The following is a 22,829-nucleotide window of genomic DNA, read 5'->3' on the forward strand; positions in this document are numbered from 1 at the left end:
CACTCAGAAAAACTGGCCCTTTCAAAAGGCCTTTTCTAGGGTGGACTGGGCCGTAGCCATTTTGAGGAGGCCCTCTAGGACAACAACGCATCCACTGCACAAAATGACATTGGAGGTCCCCTGAGGGCAAATAACTTTCCCCTCCTCATACCCTCCTCCAGTCCCACCAGGCTCCCCATCAGAAGTCCATCGAGCTTGGAGCACCTTCCCACTAGCTCAAAACTGACCATTTCAAATGGAAAATAAACAGAGAGGACAAAAATAGGAAGTAACATCAAATAGATCACTGAGGCAACTTGTCAACCCTCAGATGCCTTCCTGATTTCTTTCCTAGCCCTAGTGTCACACCTTCCTTGTCATCAATTTAGCATGTAACATTTTTTTAATTAAAATTCAGTATCATTGAACAGGTCATCAAGTGTGAGCAGTATTTTCTTTGTTCTAAAAATCCACATGTAATGAAGCTGCCATTCACAATTGTTTTCCACTGGGCTGCTTATTAAAAAAAATGATTTTCAATGAACAGAAATAGGTGTATGTTCACAGCGTGGGGTCCCTCAGGAATGAAAACCTCACCAATCACAGCGCAGCTCTTGGGCGTGGGGTGGGGGGGGTGTTGTCAGATGTCAATTTCGGCTGATTGTTTCTGAGGCCATGTGACTGTTATCTTACGTCCTGTGGTGCATTTTATAGACTGATGTGATCTTTTAGAGATAAATGATTAGATGAATGTTTATAGATGAGTGCATATTCACAGCGTGCTAGAGCCAAGGGAGGAGTGCCCACGAAATCACCAGGAAAGGCTTTCAAAGGGACACAGGGATGGAGAAGCTGAACTATGGCGCCCGTTGCCTGCGCGCCCGTTGCCTGCGACTGAGGCCTCTGGCACCAGCAGACAAGAACCCTGAGAGTCAGATCCTCAAGTCCCCACCTGGAAAGGGAGCAAAACCAAGACAGCTTTTGTCTCCCACCTCTGGAGGCACCAAAGGCCCCCCGCCGTGAGATCGCAAACCACAGCCCGGTCTCAGTTTTTTGTTTGACTTTAAGACCTGAGCCAACATGTGAAAACCTGGTCATTTCTGGCTCTCTTTACCAAATCAAGGAGATCTGCACCCGTGGTATCTACATTTTCCGTGGATATCTGAGGCATAGCTTTGCCCCCTGAGACATTTAGGTGGGAGAAAAACTTCCTTTTCCTCATTGCCTATTGTCGGTATGGTCCTGGGCAAATAATCTTAGAGCCTCAGTTTTCTCATCTCTATAATGGGATGACCTCAAGGCATGGTTCTGGTGCTCTGTAAGAAAGGCTTGGGAAAGAGCCCAGCTCCTGCACAGAGAGGATCTCAGTAAACACTCCTTCCCTGCTGGCTGCATGTCCTCGGGGACTGCTGGTGTCCTCCAAGGGAAGACAACCAGCCATTCAGTGTGCAAACACCCTGCCTACCATCCTCCTGCTAACATGGACAAATTCGAGGAGTGAGGACAGAATTACTCAGAAACAAGCTGTTTCCCAGCTGTGGTCTCCAGGCTCTAATAACAAAGGGCTCGGCCCCGACTGGAGGGGAAGCAGGACTCCTGTACCACAGAATGGCTGTCAGGACATCTTGGGTTTTTTGGTAACAAATCTCAAATAATTTAGGTCTTTTTAATGTGCAGCAAATCCGATTCCCTCAACAACATCTGCGGTAAAAGGTTAGGAGCGTGTGTGGAGACCAAGTGTGGAGGGGTTTTTCCTACCCCACCACCAAATCCAGAGTTACCCTCCAAACTGTAATCTTATCATATGTCACTGGTTCCACATAAACAGATCTGTGTATATTTCCAGTAGTTTCAGCTGAAACCAGTTAAGAACAGATGTGCAAAGCGTTGCCCGGCACTGATCCATTTAAATGTATTTTTCCATGAACGGCCTTTTCCCTCTCCCCTTCCTCCGAGGAGGGGGAAACAAGAAAGTGGAACCATCATTAAAGTGGATATTACACGCTTCTGAGCTCCCTGCAACCAGTGTTTGCTGTCGGTTTCCAAACGGCAATTTGGCACACGAGGCTGTGAACACAGTGGGGTGTGCATTTGATGGGCAGTGTTTGCCGTGAGACCACGTGGCTCTGTGGCCAGCCTTCCCCGATGCTGCGGACACATGCAGCCCCCCCACCCCTCCAAGGCACAAGCGACTAAGTTATCCACCTCTCTGATAGCTTTAGCCTGTTTTTATTTTTCTTAGCTCAACGCATAAAAGGAGGAGGATACGGAAAAACTCTTACAAGTCAACAATAACAACAACAACAAAACTAAATAATCTAATTTAAAAAGGGGGAAAGGAATTCTTCGGAAGTTTTTATTGACTTATTTGACACAGAGAGAGAGCTCACAAGCAGAGGGAGCAGCAGGCAGAGGGAAAAGCAGGTTCCCTGCTGAGCAGGGAGCCCTATTGCTCCATCCCAAGACCCCGAGATCAGGACCCGAGCTGAAGGCAGGCACTTAACCAACTGAGCCTCCCAGACACCCCGGGGGAGGGAGGGAGGATTGGATTAGACACCTCCCTAAAGCTGATATACAAATGGCTAGCAAGCATAGGAAAAGAGAGTCGCTATCACTAAGAATGAGGGAAACTCAAAAGAAAGCTACAAGGAGGTCTCGCCTCATACCCATTCAGAGGGCATATGTGTGTATATAACCAACAGGCCATGACAGAGGTTGGGGAGGGTGTGGAGAAATTGCAGTCCTCCCACATTGCCGGTGGGAATGGAAGATGGTGCCGCTGCTGTGAAAAACAGTAGGGAGGTTCCTCAAAAAATTAAAATAGAACCACCGTATGATCCAGCAATTCCTGTTCTGAGTATAGTGCCGAAAGAATTGAAAGCAAGATCTCCGAGGGATATTTGCACACTCATGATCATGAGCGTCATTCACAAGAGCCGGAAGACAGAAGCAACCCAAGTGTCCTTCACCAGATGAATGGAGAGGCAGCCGGGGATCTCCGCACGCGATGGAATGTTACCGCGGAATATCAGCCTAAAAAGAAGGAAAATCTGTCACAGGCCACAAGATACGCGAAACGTGGGAAGACCTTGGGCTGACTGAAATAAACCAGTCGCAAAGGCACAAATGCTGTGCGATTCCACTTATGTGGGATCCCTAGAGTCGTCAAAGGCAGAGAGACAGGAAGGAGACTGGTGGTTGCCGGGGGGGCCGCGAGGAGAGGAGAACGGGGGGGTCACTGCTGCATGGGTAGAGTTTCAGTTTTGCAAAATGAAGAAGGTCTAAGATCTGTTGTAAGACAGTGTTCATGTACTTGACCCTCCTGAATCGGACCCTTAAAACGGTTAAGGCAGTAAAAACAAAAATGGGGGAGAAGGTCTAACCCTGATGCTGATCCCGCGGTTGGGAAGAGGGTGCAAGGAAATAAGACACACAGCAGGACTTTGGGCCTGCTGGTTGTGGAGATTATAACTCAGAGAATGAGATAGGATGGGTGACGTCTTCCCCGGTTGGAATTTCTGTTCTCAGGAACACTTTTTTCTTCGTTCATCTTTACCACGATCTGCAGCCATCTCCTGGAGGGCCTCCGCTGGGCACAGGTCCTCTTTCTCAGTGCTCGCCTCTGGAGCAGAGCTCCATCTCAGGGGCCCGTGTGTCCCCTGTGGCTGGCACTGGGGGTGGGAGGTGCCTGACCCACCTTCAGTGGTCTCAGAGTAGACCCCAAGCTGTGGTTGTTTCCGTTAGGCAGATTTCCATGCACTGACTTTGCATGGGACATTGGAAAGAGGGAGGGAGGTCCTGGGGTTGGGGGGGTGGGGGCGGGTGTTACGGCAGGTAAGCCTCAGGGGCTTGATGCCAGCTGCAAGAAGCAACATGACCTCCAGTTCAAGGTCTGCCATCACATCACCCTAGCAGATCACCAGTAAAACAAGGATAAGGGCAAAATTGGCTTCATACACTCTGAAGATTCCAGATCTTGGGGGGGGGGGAGGGGGAGCTCTGTCTCCCTGGAGTTTTGCCCAGCCCGACTCCCTCCCCAGGGCATAGTATCCAGGAACCTCAACATGCCTGGGATGATTGGGCAGTCTGGGTAGAGAGGTACCACGAGCACCTTTGTGTTTTTCCACAAAACACAAAGAGACAAAACACGGAGACCCCGTGGGGATGCGTCCCGGGCTCTGATTGCAGTGTGATGTGCTGAGGCCCCAGACAGAGACCCTGCCACAGTGATCGATGGCAAGGTGGGTCACCTGACAGGAGGGGACCCTCTTGCAGGGCTTGGTCACCGCAACAGGAAGATGAGCAGCTGGATTGGGAGTTGAGATCAGATTTTTTCAGGGGAAAGCAGAACTGCATTTGTCTTAATGAACAGGAAAGAAAAAAATCAAAGCATTCGTTAACACTTCAAAGAGGTTCAAGGAGTACATTTGGTTCCCAATTAGTGTCTCTCCTGGCCAGGCAAGTGTCCGGTAAAGAATCCCATTGTCCTAACCCAGGGGGAAGATGCCAGGGGCTTCTCTTAGTGCCTGAGACTTGGGGCCTATGAGTGGGGGGTAGTGGTGGGAGGGTAGGGGGTTAAGGGGCTCCCTGGCCCAGGTTGGTGGGGGGACTGCTTCCAGGATTGCCAGCCCCATGCAGACCTCTGATCTGTTCAGGCAATGGCTCAAATGATCCAAATTTGTTCGTAAGGACCTTGATCTTCTGCAAGCTTCTCATATTAACCATCTGTACTTCTTTCGCTTGATTATTGTCTTGCCTGCGATTCTGGTTGCAGTTTTTTTCTGTCCAGAAGTTCACACTCAAAGGCCGTGATTTCTATAACCAACCCTGGACTTCACAGAAGCAAAAATCAGTAGGTTCAAAACTTGGTTCTTTTATTCATTTGACTCAAACTGATTTGGGGCAACACATCTGAGCGCAAGCCAGAAACCTCTAAAAAGAGGGCTACCGTCCGGTATCTTGTCGCTCCTCCAGAAGACCCGAGAACACTAAGCAAGGGGGTGACATGCTTCTGCCCAGCCCAGAAAGATTCTAGCCCAGTGCTGCCGCTGATAGAGACAGGTCAGACTCCCCCACTCTGTCTCCGTCTTCTCCAGAATGCTTCTGGATCCCCTTCATTTACTTATGTTCCTACCCCCAATTCACCAGTGTTTCAAAATCTACACATTTACACCCATCCATCACCCTGATTTCTAAAGCATTACAATCAGTGATAATTCTCAATTATCTTAATCAATACAGTGATGTTTCCCTAAAAGGACTGACGGCTCAGCCCATGACCTTTCTTTTCAGCCACAAACAAAAGGGGACTTAACAGATGTGTGTGTGTGTGTGTGTGTGTGTGTGTGTGCGCGCGCGCGCGCGTGTGTGCAAATACACACTTGAGGGCGCACACGAATACACACGCCCATGCATGGGCACCTGAGTGCACGCCTGCCTAATGCACACTCTCTTAATGAAAAACAGGATAAATGACAGAGAATGGCAACCTAATGATTACAAAAAGATATATGAGGCATAACGCATTAGTGAGCTACATTTTGTTCAAAACTGAGGTACTCAGGCAGAGTAACACGCCTTTGTGCCGGAATGCACTCAGCTGTAGCAATGACTAATAATACAGCCGAGGATCTGCTCACATTTTTTCCCCTTTTGTGCCTATTTTCATAAGTTAATAACTCAAGCATGAAATTATTTCAGGCTGAGGACTGGTGGTAAGAACAGGGCAAATGTGTGGGAAACAACTTTTTTGTTGTTGTTGTTACTTAATTTAGTTCGGCTGTTTTTAAGTTAGAGGAGTGGAGATGTCAATGTGCATTTTCTCCCGCAAGCCCAAGAAAGTTGGGATTTTATTACACAAAACAAATGTTTAATGACTGCAGATAGGAGTTACTCTTCATACAGGTATATGATATGCTTTTGTTTGGTATAGGTTGGGGTTTTGGGGGGGCGGTGTTGGATGAAATTGAATCAGAACATTGTAAGTGACACCATCCTGAATTCACGTGCCTTCAACTAGGGAACTCCTATCCCACGGCAAGTCAAACAGCCGGGTGAGCAAACAGCTAGCTGCCTTCCACAGCAGCAAGGGGCGTACGGGTGAAGGCTACTGCTGAGTATCAGTAAATTCCTAGAGCAGTGGAGAGAACAGAAACAAGATGAATAATAGTAATGCCTCTCCTTACAAAGTCTCAGGACTCTGGGGTTTACTAAGCATTTTCCTGTATCCAGAACCAGAGAAAGTCCAACTGCAGGAGACTAGATTTCATTCAAGTCTTTTAAAAAACTCTCTTGCCTCTTCTTTTATTGGGGCAGGAGAGTTTGAAAGATACAGAAAAATAAAGAGAATGATGTAAGGAACACCTGAGTAACCACATTCCAGAATTAACAGATGTTACTATTTTCTAAGGATGGCTTTTTTTTTTTTTTTTTTAAGTAAAATAACGGAGTCATCACTGCTAAATTTGTACTCTTTCCTTCACAGATTGCAAAGTAAGAAGCAGAAGGGGATAGGACTTGGCTGCCAGCAGCTTGCCCATCCTTTATGGATTGGATCTGTAAAGAAGACTCTCAGGTGGGTACGAACAACACCTATTGTCCCATTTTACAGATGACCAGCTAGGGGTCCCCGGTGGATATGAATGAGAGCCTCCCAGAACTAAGTCCTGTGCTGGGCTCCCTAGACAGAGCAAAAAGACAAAACCTATAGCAGCCCAGACCCCAGCCACAGGGAGTGGTGCAGAGAGCGCCTGTGTGAAGGAGAAGCAAGGACCCTGTGGTCAGGGTCCGCTTAACCAGGCATGTAATTCAGAAGCAAGTCAGCAAATACTTACGGAGACATTCCATAGAAATACATGTACTTCGTAAGGTATATTTTAATCAGTAGCTCAATCATGGATCATTGCCAAAGAAAAGCAAAATAGACGGCCATCCTGTGAAACGATGGGACAATTTTTATTTTTATTAGATCACCCCATTCATAAATCTTTGATAAATCCCGCCTCCAGCCCTCCCAAATGACATCTGAACGTGTTGAGAGGTGTTTGTTTGTTTAATTTAAGATGAAATTGAACAACGATTTTTGGTGCCTTTGCTTGCCTCGAACTGCTCGGGTTCCAGCTCTGCGCGAAACTTCAGCTAAGCCCACCTTGGGGCTACAACAGGTTCCGCAAAGCCCCGCGCGCCCTAAGCCCCACAGGAGCCGGCTCCGGTCCACCTGCTGCAATCCTGGAGAGCAGACTCTAAAAATACCGAGCTCTGCAGACTCACGCCGGGCTCCTGGGGGGCTTCTAGACGGACAGCTCCGCTTACCCTGCAACAATGGGCTCAAAAACGCCAAACCAAAACAAAACAATCCGCATGTCTTCGAGTGGTCTGATCCGGTGCTTTAGAGAGTTTCCCTGGCCCTTTCAGAGCCTTGGAACTCCCCAGCACTGGTTTGAGAAAAGAAAGAGGCAGCAAAGCGGAGCGAGCAGGCGGCTTGCTTTGGCAGGGTCTGAGGCTCCCGCGGCCACGGTCACCGTGACGCAGCGCCCCATCCCGGCGTGGGCGGACACACCACGGTCTCGCCCACCCCTCTCCCACCCCAGCCCCCAAGGCTGCCTCCCTCCGCCCTTCCCCAGAGGGCAAAAGGCGGGACGGAACTTCACAGTTCGCACATTTAAGGGAGAAAACCGAGTCCAAAGCACCTGAAACGGAGCCCACACAATCTCGGTTGCGCCTGGTCTTTCGGCCCAGATGTGTGCAAAGGCTCGCCTGGGCGATTTGCAGAAGGATGCTTTGGGAGGGAGTGGGGGAGGGCGTGGGGAAGTAACTTCTCCTAGAGAGTGTCCTCTTCTCCCAGGCCTCACCGGGAGAACTTCCAAAGACAGAAAAACCACAGGGTTCCTGGTACTGGGGCTTTGACTTTATCAGCGGAGAGCAGATTCTTCCTGGCCAGAGTCGGGGGGCCTTCCTCCGACTGCCAAGGCAGAGAGACACAAGCAGACAGAAACTCGCTTGCTGGGGCGGGAGCTGACTCACACCCAGAGTTGCCTTTAATCCTCTGAAAGTTGTCTAGCGAGGTCGTTCAGAGAGTCCTGGTGTTTTCTGCTTTCTTCTCTTTCCTTTAATCCGGCCCTATGTCATCCTTCGAGACCCCTCCAGGCCACGGAGAAGAGGACCTGAGGAGGGCTGGGCTGTCTTGAGCACACCAAACCAATTCACAGTCTGGTGCCTTAAATGAAAAAGCAGAACAAAACAACAAGAGTGTTTCTAAACTAGATCAACTCCGGTTTGCTTGAAGGGAAAAGCTCTCACTATGGCTGGAGGTGACTGGTGTGACAAAAGAAATTGGGGCAGGAAGAAATTAAGCTGTGATTCTTTGAATGGGGTTTGGCGAAATTTGTTTAATGACAGCCCCATCATTTCTAAAAACCCATGAGCAGCATGCGAGAGTTCCAGTGGTTCCAGTGGGTTCCAGTTGCCCCACATCCTTGTAATGCTTATTGTGGTCAGTCCCTTTCATTGTAGTCATTCTAATGGTTGCATTGTGATCTCTCGTGAAAATAATTTGCAACACTTCTAATTCATAGATCTTTGGTGATATGTCTGTGTAAATATTTTAGCCATTTCTTTATTGGATTGTCTGATTTATTACTGGGTTTGGGGAGTTCTTTATATATAATGGATTGAAGCCCCTTATTAAATATATGATTTGCACATGTTTTCTCCTATTTGTAGCTCATCTTTTCATTTCCTTTTGTTTTTAATTTTGAAGGAGTCCAATAGATCACTTTTTTTTTCTTCTATGTGCCATGCCTTTGATATATCTAAGAAATCTTTGTCTAGCCCAAAGTCACAAAGATTTTCTTCTGTTTTCTTCTAGAAGCTGTGGTTATTTCAAGCTATGATGACTCGTTTTGAGTTCATTTTTCTACATGGCATGAGGTAGGGATTGAAGCTCACTTCTTTTGCCTATGGATAGCCCAGTGTTCCCCCGGCATTTGTTGAAAAGACTACCATTTCTCCCTCCCCGCATTGCTTTCCACTTTTGTCAAAAATTAGTTGTGTGCGTACAGGAGTGGATCTGTTTAGTCTCGGTTCTGAAGTTCCACTAATGTCTGTGCTCATGTTTACTCCACTGGTTTGATTATTGTCACTTTATAATAAGTCTTGAAATCCCACAGTGTTAGTTCTCCAACCTTGTTCCTCCTTTGCAAAGTTGTTTTGACTATTCTAAGACCTTTGCATTTCCATATGAGTTTTAGAAGAAGTTTGTCAATTTCTACAAAAGTCCCTGTTGAGATTTTTCCCAGAATCACATTGACGTTACCGATCAATTTGGTGAGAATGTGTAACTTAAAAATACTGAGCCTTCTGACCCATGAACACAGTCTCTCTCTCTGTCTCTACTTAAGTCCTCTTACATTTCTTTTAGCAACATTTTATAATTTTTGATGTGTAGATCTAGTCCACCTTTTGTCAGATTCTAATTATTTTATACTTTTTGATACTATTGTAAGTAGTACTTTTAAAATTTCAATTTCCAGTGGTTCACTGCAAATATACAGCAATGCAAGTGATTTTTATGAATTAATCTTGTATCCTATATCTTTACTAAAGTTATTTTTTAGTTCTAGGGGCTTTTTAGTTCTTTACGATTTTCTATGTAAAATCGCCACTGGATAGAGGCTTTAGGACAGTGTGGAATGGATAATTTCTGATCTCAGGAGGGAAAGCATTCAGTCTTTCATCATTAAGAATGATGCTAACGGGGCGTCTGGGTGGCTCAGTGGGTTGGGCGCCCAACTCTTGGTTTCAGCTCAGGTCATGCTCTCATGGGTCATGAGATCAAAACCCACGTTGGGATCTGCACTAAGTCCAGAGTCGGCTTCAAAGATTCTCTCCCCCTGCCTGCGTATTTTTTCTCTTTCTCTCTCAAATAAATAAATAAGCCTTTAAAAATTAAAACAAGAAAAGGATGATGGTAACTATAGGAACTATAGGGGCGCCTGGTTGGCTCAGTTGGTAGAGCATCTGACTCTCGATCTTTGGGCTGTGAGTTCAAGTCCCATGTTGGGCATGGAGCCTACTTTCTAAAAAATGATTTTAGCTGTACATTTTTAGTGGATTTCCTTTATCAGGCTGAGGAAGTTCCCATCTCCTCTTAATTGGCTAAGAGTTTTTATCTGGAATATTTGTTGGATTTTATCAGATGATTTCTCTGCACTTACTGAGACTTACCACAGTTTACGAGTGTCACCATTTGACAAGTTTGAGTGAAGTGTGGAAAATTTACCTCTCTGTATGTCACTTTACCCTCTCTGTTTATAATAGTCCATTGTCTCAGATATTTCTTCTACATACTTTTAGAATCCCATTAGATGGTGTTAATGGTTTTTCCCTCAATCATCAACACTATTTTGAAAACTCAAGAGGAAAATGAAAAGTTCTTATAAGGACCAATATTACTAACACTGTTGCTTATCTTCTTTCTTCCTTACTGATGCTCCAATACTCTTTCTTTTATTGTTTCCTTCTTTGTTTAGAAAAATTATTTGAGTGGCATCTGGGTGGCTCAGTGAGTGAAGCACCTGCCTTTAGCTCAGGTCACGATGGGTTCGAGCCCAGGTCGGGCTCCCTGCTCAGCAGGGAACATGCTTTTCCCTCTGCCCCTTCCCCTGCTCCTGCTCACTCTCTCTCTGTCAAATAAATAAATAACATCTTTAAGAAAGAAAGAAAGAAAGAGAGAGAGAGAAAGAAAGGAAGAAAGAAATAAAAACTCTTTTAGCAGGGCACCTAGGTGGCTCAGTTGGTTAAGCATCTGCCTTCAGCTCAGGTCATGATCTCAGAGTCCTGGGATCGAGTCAAGCTTTGGGATCGCTGCTCAGTGGGGAGCCTACTTTTCCCTCTCCCTCTGTAGCACCACCCCTCCCCCACCCTATCTCTCTCAAATAAATAAATAAAATCTTTCCAAAAATTAAATATTTTTTAAAAAAAGAAGGAAAAATTCTTTTAACCATTCTTATTCTGTATGTCTGTTGGTGACAAATATTCTTAGATTTTTGGAGAATGCTTTGATTTCCCTCTCATTCCTGAAGGATCTTTTCACTAGAAAGGACCTTTCAGCTGGATGTAGGATTCTGAGTTGGCCACTTCAACACTCTGGCCTCCATGGTTTCTCATAACAGTTTTCTGTCATTCACATTTCTTAACCCCTTCTCCCCTACAGGTGGAGTGTCATTCCTCTCTGTTTGCAATGTATGTTCTTTTCTCTCTGTTTTTCAGAAGTGATGTGTCTTGATATGGATTTCTTTGGGTTTATCCTGTTTGATGTCTTGGCTTCTTAAATCTGTGGTTTTATGGTTTTTGCCACATTTGGGAAGTTTTAAGCCATTACTTAATTGAGCACTTTTTCAGTTCTGCCCTCATTTCTTCTCCTTTCAGAACTCCAGTGTCATGGAAGTTAGACCTTTTGGTATAGCACCACATGTCCCGGAAGCTCTGTTACTTTTTTCTCTGGCTCATTTTCTTCTCTCAGTTGTCCAGAATGGCTATGGAGCAGTGTCCTATCTTTGAGTTCACTGTTGCCCTGTGATACTGCAGGTGAACACCTCTATTCAGGCAGTGTTTTTAATATTGTTTTGGTTACTATATTTTTCAGTTCTAAAACTTCCATTGGGTTCTTCTTTCTATTTTAACTTTCTTGCCCAGGAACAAATTGTCACTTGTTTCAAGAGTATTAGACATTACTCTTTGAAGCATTTTTATGGTAGTTGCTTTAAAATGTCCGTCAGATCATCCTAACATCTCTGTCATCTTGGGATTAGCATTTATGGGTTAATTTCATTCAATTTGAGATCTTCCTCACTGTTGGTATGAGGAGTGATTTTCTATTGAAAACTTGGCATTTCAAATATTGTGTCACAAGATGCTGGATATTATTTTAACCATCTGTGTCAGGTGGCTTCCTCTGGGGAAGGGAAAATGGTTGGTGGCAGTGAGGTGGGAAGTCCAGGTTCCCTACTTGGAATCTGTTGACAGAGGTAAAAGCAAAAGAGGCCTCTCCCTTCTGGCTGCGTGGGGATAGAAGTTCTGACTCCCCACAGGGCCTCCACTGAAAACTGCTTCAAATGGAGGGTCAGAGTGCCCTGTTGTGACTCCCCACATGGCCTTATTACCACTCAAAAAGGGAGAGAGCTTCCTGTGATACCACCCGAGTGGGAAAGGTGAGGAGAGCCTGGTCTCTGCCAGGGCAGGGCGTGAACATCCAAGCTCCCCACATGATCTCCGCTGACTGAGGAGAGAAGCTTGTTAACTCTGCAGGTGAACGTCTCAGGCCCCCTGCTCAGCCTTCTCAGACACCATCCTGGGAAGTCAAAAGATGGGGAAAGAATGGAATTGGTGGTGGGACATCTGCCTACATGTCCTCCTCACCTCATCACATGTGTCACCACACATACCTCCTTAGCAGAGCTATGCAAACACTGGCCAGGGAGCTGGGTAGGTTTTATCTCCTTTAGCTTTCACACCCATCCTGTGGGGTACGCAGCAGTTCAATGCTCGCTATCTTACACATCGGGAACTGGAGGCAGGGAGGTTGAGTAATTTGACCAAGGGAAGCATGAGTCTAAAGCAGAGTTTTCAGCTGGGTCTGAGTCCAATGTCCTTGCTTTGTGGCCACCACGTGTTGTTACTATTCACTGAATTATGAATAGAGGGAATGAATGCCCTTTGGGGATATGAATTTCTGAAGGTCAGAAGGAAGGACCCAGAGAAAGGCTAGAGACAGTCTCCAGGAGTGGCCGTGGACCTGCATAGTTCAAGAGAAATCTTCTGTGGAGTTTCATGGAAGGAGCTTGCACTCCAGAATTGGAAAAACCTGGGTTCAAACCAGACTCCACACAAATCCCACTGACGGCAGGAATTTGGGCAAGCTGTGTAAGCCCTCCAAGCTTTTGTTTTCCCATCTGTACAATGGCATGATGATGGTGTCTCTTCCAAGCTGCCTGGAGTATACAGGGAGGTAACACACACAGAACGCCTGGGCAGTGACAGGTCACAGCACTTGCCACAGAGGTCTGGCTTTTGATTTTATTTGCTATTGCTCTGAAAAGTGGCAGGCACAACAGACCCAGAAACTTCAGCTGACTGGATGGACGATACCATGCTATAGGGCAGGGGCAGCCCAGAGCTTTTCCAGAGGTCTTCTGGAAAAGACATCATAGGAGACTCTTTGCTGGGACCCAGGCTCCCCGCATCGGTGGGACTGGGGGCCTTGCCACCTGGAGAGGCCCTCCCCAGTCTCTGATCTGGTAGCTGTGGTGCTTCCTGCCAGAGAGGGAGCCACAGTTACCATTGGCTCTCATAAGGCTCTCCAGCTGCCATCTTTGGGAATGTGTCTCTACACCCCGGAGGGAAGTGGATGGTGGAGAAAGGAGGTGAGTGGTGGAGCTGGGCTTTACGAACACTAATGTCAGCTCTGGTGGGCTTGCCACCAACCCCGAGCCAGGGCTGGCGTCACAAGTTCTGGTGCGCTGCACGCTCACTGCACCCACAAGATGTATTTGCCAACTTATTATAAACAGATGACATTTCTCATCCTAACATGGCTGTTGGCCACCTGCCCATGAATTTTAGCCTCCAGGAGAAAAACAATTGCTTAAACTGAGCGTTCACTACTTTTACTTCCCACACGCTGCTCAAGGCTCCTTCCGGTTCTCAGTGCACACAGACACACGCATAGACCCACACGTACGTGCAACTATGCACGTGCCTGCCCAGGGACACACTGGTCATGCGCCCGCTGACCCCCTACCTCTCTGCTGGTTGCAGATGGTCTTCTGACTCACATGTGGAATTCGGGAGTGTCGTGCCTACTGAGATGGTTGTGGAGATATATTTTGGCTTTTCAGGAAAAATCCTCTGTGTGTCACCATACGTTTTCACCTTTAATAAACACACCCTGGCTTCTGCTTCCAGACTCTTCTTCCCCACTCCACCCCCTGAGAGATAAATGCCTTAATAGCCCACTTTATTGGCTAACGTCCAACCTGCCTTTCACATGGGGCTGCTGAGGCCCAGGGAAGGGAGGTCACTTCATCGAGGTCCCTAGTAGGTTAGCGAGTGACAGAGGTTCTCCAGCCCCACCGCAAGCACCGACACCATCGTGAGGGGACCCTTTCAGCCACCCCGTCTCTTTGAGGTTGACCAGAAATGATGACTAGAGATTCAAAGATCCAGCCAGACCAGACCCAGAGGAGCCCTGGGCAGTGGGACTCAGGCTAATTCCTGTCAACCTGAGTGCAAGTGATTTCGTAAGAGAAAGTCAGGTGTAGGCTTGCACACGATTCCCTCTTTGCCTTTCCAGAACCCCATCCGGCTTCCTTCCCTGCTCCTGTCCATGTTTATAGTTCCTCCCTCCTGCTCTGTCTCTGTGTCTTTCTCTCTTTCTCTCCTTCCTCCTTTCAGAAAGTGCCCCTCATCTTCCCCTTTCCTCAGGCCAAGCTTATCACCCCACATGGGCCTATGGAGTTCTTTCCTCCAGAGCCAGGTAAGTCAATGTCCAGGCTATGCGCCTTGGGGGTCCTACATCAAAGATGCAGGAGACAACTGTCTCCCTGTCCCCTGATAGGTCCGCAGCCCATCTCTCCCAGCAATGTCTCTGCCCAGGGAAACAGCCCGGGGTGCCCCTGCAGATGCCCATTCAGATCCTGCAGGACTGGTGGCCCATTTCTCTGGCCCTTTCTTTGTGTAAAAAGTCCACAAGGCAGGCCAGTCTGGGAAGGGGATTCTAGTCGGACCATGGAACAGAGGTGTGTGAATACAGGGAGGTGCCTGTATCTGTCTGATGCCTGTGCGTTTGTGGCACATGCACGGGCACACTCACACATGCACACTCATGGCACATGTGCCGGCATTCACACACAGGTGTCCATGCCCACGCCAGTAGGCTCGTCCACAGGGGAGCTGCTCTGGGCCTTTCGCTTGGCTCCTCGTTAGCTCAGAACCGTCTCTACCTGGCAGCTTGTCAGATTGGTCTCTGCTGAGGTTCCCTCTGTTTGCACCCACCTGACAGCCCTCCTCTCATCAGGCCCAGGGAGGGCCTCAGTGAGACCCAAACCCTTCCAGAGGCCCCAGGACAGCCATCAGCTCCTGTGCCCAGAGAGCAACTCCAAACATTCACAGGGCAGCTGGCCAGGCCCTTCAGTGCCAAGGTGACACCCGTCCTTCCCAGAGTGACAGCTGGGAGCTTGCTCCTGCCAGCCCCCTCTGTGACACGAGAAAGGAGTCTGTTCTCCACTCGGGGCCCTATCCCCGGAGCCAAGGAGCCGAGTGCCAGGCCAGCATACCAGGGGCTTGGCACGAGGGTGTCACCTACAACTGCTGTAATTCCAAAGACAGACTCTGAGGTCAGAAACTGGAGTGTGTGACACTGTGACAGAGTGCAAAGCCACAGCAGAAGCAGGGCCCCTCCCTGGAAATGCCCTGCCCCCAACCCCCACCTCTCCAGGTCCAGTGTCAGGAGAGCCCGTGTTTAATTGCAGTGGGGCAAGAAGGGTGAACTATGGAGTTTTATTGCAAACCTGCCCGGAGGAGGCAGTGCCTTGGACCTATTTTTGCTCACCCTCCGCAACATGTCCAAGTACCTAGTGGGCACCAGCAACTGCAAATTTTTTTTTTAGTTATTTAAAATTTATAAACGTGTTCTCCTCGGCCTGCCTCTAAAAGGATTTTGAGACCCTACAAGATCTATCATTAATGTGTACTAATTAATGCACAACAGGGTGACGACTTCAGGGCAGGGGAGTGGCTGAGAGCAGACCTCAAACGCGGGCATCTGAGCCCATCACCGGCAGCTGAGCCAGTGGGACCCTCCCCACCCCCAACCCCCCTGTCTTCACACCTCAGACGCCAGACCAAGCAGTGGTGACCTAGCCAAGAGGTGGGGTTGAGCGGGGATGGCCTCTACCTGGGCACACCCTTGCCATATCTGGCTGTCCCTGGGATGCAAGAATAGGGATACTTCACTTTTTCAAGTTAACCGTTGAACGTGGTACAAAATGTAAAAGGTCTGAGCCTGGGTGGCTCAGATGGTTGAGCGTCTGCCTTCGGCTCAGGTCACATACCTGGGATCCTGGGATGGAGCCCCACATTGGGCTCCCTGCTCAGTGGGGGGCCTACTTCTCCCTCTCTCTCTGCCCCTCCCCCTGCTCGTGCTCTCACACACACACACAATGTAAAAGATTAGACCAGTGTATACAGAAGAGCCCCTCTTGCGGCTGCCCCTCAAGACCCCTGGATTCCTTCTCCAGAAGCGCCCCCCAGCCTTACCAGACTCCCGGGGATCAGTTCAGGACCACTCGCCGCACACACAGGCTGTGCCTACATTTTGTTATGTAAAGGTTAACGTACTGTCCTAGTTCACTTAACCAGCTGCAGGATGTCAGACGTTTGGATGGTGTCCAGTCTTTGGCAAACACAGGCGACACTGCCGAAGAGCCTTTACTCGTGCGCCGGGCTCACAACCCGCGAGAGCGTTGCCTGATGAATTCGCAGAGCCGCGGTTCACCGGGAAGGGGACAAGCGCGTTTGTAGCTGGGATGGATGTTGCTAAATTGCCCTCCCCTAAAACTGTCCTGCTTTACAGACATCAAGGATGCCTTCGAGCTCCTGTCATGTTTCTGAACATGGCACATGATCAGAATGGGACGGCCCGAGCGATGATCAATGGCATCTCGGTGTCAATGTAAATTGCATTTCTCTTCCCACAGGTGATGCCGAGCGGCTCTTCGGGTGCCTGAGGGCCATTCCTACAGGAGCCCCACGCCTACAGCTGGCCAGTTCCCATCCTTCGCCCATTTGTCGATGTGCGGCCTTTTCATGATGGATAGGAATCTGTGTACGTTGGGGGTAGTCACACTTTGCCTGTGATATTAGTCAAAGTAGTTTTTCCCAGTTTGACATTTGCCTTTTGGGCTGGTTTATGGTAGGGTTGGTCCCAGAGAGAAAACTTGATTTTTATATCGTCGTTTTCATCAATTTTTTCTGTTTGGGGTTTTTATGTTTTGTGTTTGTGCTACGGCATTCCTCCTTCTGATGTGAAAAGGTAAAAAATATTTTATTTTAAAACTTTTATGGTTTCTTTTTTTTTTCTTTCTTTTTTTTTACATTTCAATAGTTAGGCTATGTAGATTGTGTTTGGATAGATCATTGAAATATGGATTCACCTTTGTTTTATCCAGATGGTTCCCCCATCCTGTCATTCCAGTACTATTTCTTTCTTTCTTTCTTTTTTTAAAGACTTTATTTATCTGAGAGAGAGAGAGTGCACACATACGTAGGGGAAAGGACAGAGGGAGAGGGAGAAGCAGACTCCCTGCTAAGCAGGGAGCCCAAATCAGGGTTTGATCCCAGGACCCTGAGATCATGACCTGAGCCAAAGGCAGACACTTAACCCACTGAGCCACCCAGGCATCCCCCAGCACTTTCTCTTGAATGAACCACCTTTCCCCACTGAACAGAAATGCCTCCTTTCTCCTCTCACAGAGGCCTTAGTGCACTTGCCTCTCCTCTCGGCTTTCCACTCTGAGGAGCAGAAATGCTTTTAAATGAGTATAATACAGAGGCTTAGAACCACAGGCCAGAAAACATCCCCAAAGGCCTTCCTTTTACCCTCTGGTTTAAAACACAGAGAAAAATGGTCCTCGCTTTAGAAAATACAACCTTCTCTGTTTGTTCAACTTCTTCTGTCATCCATAAACCCTCCTCCCCCACCCTTGTCTTGCAGGCAGGCCCCGGGGGCCTGAAGGGGAGCATTCAGGCTGCTTGCCCTGCATAAAAGTCCAGACACTTGGGCTGTGAGGGAAGGAACCCAACTCGGAGTAGCTGGGGAAGAAATGTATGGGTCACCGCAAAAAGTGCAGGACTGGCTTGACTCTGATGTCAACAGGACTAGGTCTCAGTCACCCCGTCTCTCTTGAAGGGGGCTCTCCACCAGGGGTGGCTGTGAGTTGGCTGCTAGCAGCTTAGCTCAAAGACTGTCCTCTCAGCAGCCCAGGTGACAGACATGGGAATGGCATGACGGGGCCATCTGCCCATCCTGGACTGGTCACTGGACATGGGGTGTGCTGGTTCGTTGTTCCAGGTCACTGGTCCAGGCAGTCCACCAAACTGGGTCCTGGAAGGATGTTGGTGCCGGAGAAGGGGGAGCAGATCCTGCATGGAGGTCACAGCGGGTGTGCCCCACGCCGTGTTCTTTCCCTGACCTTCTACAGCTTCGTTCTTCTTTCCTGGAAGTATAAGATACAGCTGTTGTCCCGCTGAACTTGCCACCCTGGTCAAGCGACTTCACTTCAAGCCTGAGATGAAGATGTTGTGAGGCTTAACTAAAATAACAGACCTCAAGTGTCTGTCACCTTGTGCCCAGCAACTCACTGCTCATTGGCTCAACTAGGTTAAAAGGTTCTGATCACAGTGCCCCAGGACAGAAAGAGCTCGCCTCCCTCTGCAGCTCCAGGTATGACCCAACAGCAGAGGAAAACAACAACAAGAAGAAGGAGAAGAAAGAGAAAGAGGAAAAAAGGGAGGGGAAAGGAGAAGGAGAAACATGAAGAGAAGGAAGAGGAAGGAGAAAATTGGCAGGTGAAAGACAGGCAGGAAGAGCAAGTAAGAGGCCAAATTACACCATCATAAGACCTCGTGATGGCCCAAGGACAGCCTATTATAAGCTGCAGCCACCGGGGAAAAAAGAAACCGAGGACTCTGCCCCCCTAGCTGAAGGAGGTACAAATGGAGACCAGACCCTTTGAACATTAAATCCTCTCCCCTTGCCCAGCCTCTGTGACAATTCTCATTGAAAATAACCGAGAAATAAGTTTTGATGGCATGTGTTGCTATGCAAATGCACCCACATTTGCATTTTTCGTTCTGAATAATATTTTACAAGTGAACCTCTCTTAGGCCATTACCCTATTTCTATTCTCTCATTTACTAATTTTATTCAGGAGGTAAATTGTGCCCAACTAAGAGACTACATTTTTCAGGCCCTTTGCTGGTCACTGCAGCCATGTGACTAATTTCTAACCAATGAGATATAAGCAGAAGTATGGGATTTATGAGAAAGTAAGTTAAAAGGAACTAGCTCAGGGTGCCTGGGTGGCTCAGTTGAGTGACTGCCTTCAGCTCAACTGAGCGACTGAGCGACTGGGATCAACCCCACCTTGGGCTCTGCTCAGGCTCTCCCTCCGCCTGCCACTTCCCCTGCTTGTGCTCTCTCTCTGTGTTAAATAAATTTAAAAATCTTTTTAAAAAAATAAAATATAAAAGGAACTAACTCAGTTGTGCAGATATTCTCTTCCTCCTTCATTAGGACAGTAGATGTGAGAGCAGGAACTCCTGCAGCTTCTTTGTGACTTTGAGAGTAGAAACCAGGGCCAGGGTAGTGGAATAGAAAGACAAGAAGAAACAAGCTCTTTAAGAGTTTTCTATGGGTATATAAACACTTGTGTTTATGCTTCTGTCTTTTGGTATTTTCTGCTAAATGCAGCTAAATACAATCCTAACTTGAAACATATGATTCATCCCTTCACAGCCTTTCTGATTACCCTTGGCTGATCTTCACCTTCTGGAGGAGTAGAAATATGTGTGTGCCAGTATCCTAATAGTCTTGGCCTCCTCCAGACCTGAGAAGAGTTCCCATGGAATTTGGACCCCATGGGGCCTTAGGGAGGTGTGTCCTTGTCTGGGCTACTTCCCTCTGGTGAAACAAAGGCACTTTCTCTTTGCACTAGGAAAGGATTCAAGACTCACTGATCTACATTATCAAATCTTACAATTCATGTGGTTTATTTCGCAGTGCTGGGCTCTGTTTGGTAAAAATGAACCACAGTCATTTTACTAGATCTTTAAAGAAAACTTTTGTCAAACAGTAACTTACACCAGATGTCTGATTCTGCTTGTAATAGTTTATAGTTGACCAATCACTTTCTGTGCCTTACCACCACACTCCCACCACCACACGTACATACCTCAGCAGAACAGGACGGATGTATCAGTTGCCCCAGAACCTGGAACTCAGTTACTCCATGATCATCAGACTGGTCCTGCCCTGGGTCAGACCAGGTGATGGGGACAAGATTTTATTGAAATCCTTCCTAGAATGGTCATGTTTTTAGAATAAAGTATTAAAAACACTATCCTGACAGCAAAGTAAAAGCAGATTTTTATCTTAAGCTGCTTGTTGGTGGCTGTTAAAGTCATAGACACAACAATCCAATCTTTGAAACTAGAACACAAGCTTCCTTTTCGGTATTGTACCAGTCAGCAGTGCGTGGGACAAATGACAGAAAACTCCGCTCAAGCCGGCTTAACCAATCAAGGAACGCACTGACCCAGGAAACTGAAAAATCTGGCAGGGGCTCTGCTCTTGGATCCTGAGTCACTGAAGATCCGATTTTGTACCTTCTCCCCATGTCGTAGGATGTGGGGAGGCTGGCCCTCCCCTCTCTCTCCACTGCGCAGCCCCTCAGTCATTGTGCTCTGCCACCCAGGGAGGGCCCTTCCTGCAGGCTCCGGCAAAAGAGAGAGGATTTCTGTGTCCCAGGAAGCTCAGCAAACGGCCCCTCAAGTTACATGGGCCCAAAGTCAAGGCAAAGGAACAAGCTAATTGGTCTAAGCCAAAGAGGGCCTACCCCCTCCCCAAATATGGGGTAAGGAGAACCCACCCAACCAGCGTATCTGGTGCTGCCAACAGGGGGTGCTTCCCAAAGGAAGTTCTGGGACCTAAACTTCAGGGTGATGAATGGATATCAGGGGCCCGATTTGCCCACCTCTAATATTTACCTTACCAGACACCCTGACTGTTGGGGCCAGGGTTGTGTGAGCCTTACTGATGATTAAATGAGCTTCCCGCTGGAAACCAATCACACAGCCTACGATCCTGGGGTTCGATCTGTATCGTTGAGTGAGCTTCTTCTTTTTTTTTTTTTTAAAGATTTTATTTATTTATTTGACAGAGATCAGAAATAGGCAGAGAGACGGAGGGGGTACGGCGGGGGAGGAAGCAGGCTCCCCACTGAGCAGAGAGCCCGATGCTGGGCTCGATGCCAGGACCCTGGGATCATGACCTGAGCTGAAGGCAGAGGTTTTAAGCCACTGAGCCCCGCAGGCGCCCCTGGTGAGCTTCTTTTTAACGCAGCTTGCACAGAGCTTGTCTACTGAAAAATTATTTAAGTTTTACCAAACTGTGATGAAACAACTTCTGGGCTAATTTTGCCTGTGCTACCAGATCTCTCAGGAATGAATGCAATGTCCGTTTTTCTATGTAAGGCACGATATTTCTAAAGATAATGTCAAAGCACACCTGCCATACCCTCGGTCTGTCGATGGTTGTCCTCGCTCCCTCTCTTTGTCCCATAATTAATCGTCTGTGGCTTTGCATCTTAAAAAGAAAACAAGAGGGGCGCCTGGGTGGCTCAGTCGGTTAAACGTATGCCTTCAGCTCAGGTCATGATCCCGGGATCCTGGGACCAAGTCCCTCATCGGGCTCCCTGCTCAGTGGGGAGCCTGCTTTCCCCTCTCCCTCTGCCTGCCTCTCTGCCTACTTGTGCTCTTTCTCCCTCTGTCAAATAAATAAATAAAATCTTAAAAAAAAAAAAAAAGAAAGAAAGAAAGAAAGAAAGAAAGAAAGAAAAGAAAAGACATTGTCAAATCCAAAACCTGGGCAAGGCAGGAGACTTCTCCACGGACCCCCCCCCCACCCCCCAACAAGAGGTCCGTGCCTGCTCTCCTGGGCCAAGATGCCCAGCAGCATCTAAGGGAGTCCCATAGGGCCTGAATGTTGAATCCTCATCTTCAGATGGTACAGTCACTGAGAGGCAGGCAATGTGCCGTTCCAGAGGGCAAAATCAGGACACACCCTGATGTGGCATCCATCAGATTTGTGCAGACAGATGTCATGACCCTCACAAAACCTTATCTCTTTCAGTCCACACAACATAACCATCTTCTCCAACTATTTTGTGCAATTTGAGGTTTCCGGCCATCTAAACATGCCAGTGGACATTCTTCATGGTATAGGAGATTTCACTTCGTTTTGACTTTGGTTAGTCTCAATACCATTTTTCACATTTTTGTTTGTTTGTTTCTGGTCCTTATAGCTTTTGTCTTTTCTTTAAAAAAAAAAAAATCACCATCACTTAAAAAAAACCACTAGAAGGGAAAAACCAAAACTTCAGCCATCTTTTCTCTGTATATAAAAAATATGTGTGTATTTCCCTTTACTCTAATGGCTCGTAGTATCTATCTTCATTAGGAAATCGTCTTTTACAATATACTTAATGTCTGTGTACAATTTCATCTCGTAAGTGCATCATGATTTATCCAGCCATACCCTGCTTGCTTACCTCTAATGAGAAAAGATGCCTTGAAGTGTCACCACTGGGGGGGAGTGATCTCACCCGCTCCTCCCAACAACGCCGTCAGACAGGAATTATGATGATCTTCAGTTTACGGTGTGGGAGGTTAAATAAACTAGTCCGCGGGTGCCAGCCGGAGAGTCCAATTAGCACTCCCACCTACACGGTCGCCCTTGTCCCTGGATCCTTGGATAAATTGTCCTTTTTTTTTTTTTGCTATCTTGAAAGAGAAATGTTAGCTTACTCCTTTTATTTGTATTTCCTTGGTTGTTTGCAAGTTGGAACATCTTTGGATTTCTTACAAACTATTTATTTGCATCCATTTTCCTTCAAATCGCCTTGTCCTGTTTTTGCCCATTTTTTCTGCTGGTTGTACGCTACACGCAATTCACCTACTATGCGTCATGTAGGTTCCCCAGGCATTTTCTTGCCTCTTAATTTTGTTATGGTGAC

The 22,829-nt window shown here is 47.5% G+C and overlaps 1 long non-coding RNA gene across 4 annotated transcripts in view; it reads left to right on the top strand.

Moving 5' to 3' along the window:
• The window catches only part of LOC131840445 (uncharacterized), a 160,038-nt gene that overhangs the window by 113,460 nt on the left and 23,749 nt on the right, over positions 1–22,829 (top strand). Inside the window, exons 3-6 of one of the 4 annotated variants that reach the window (XR_009357352.1) lie at positions 6,464–6,553; positions 8,846–8,907; positions 16,734–16,861; positions 18,107–19,156. This is a non-coding gene — a long non-coding RNA (uncharacterized LOC131840445). The other 3 variants (XR_009357350.1, XR_009357351.1, XR_009357348.1) reach the window with 3 other exon arrangements.

Source organism: Mustela lutreola, chromosome 9 (assembly GCF_030435805.1).
Source record: "Mustela lutreola isolate mMusLut2 chromosome 9, mMusLut2.pri, whole genome shotgun sequence".
NCBI lineage: Eukaryota > Metazoa > Chordata > Mammalia > Carnivora > Mustelidae > Mustela > Mustela lutreola.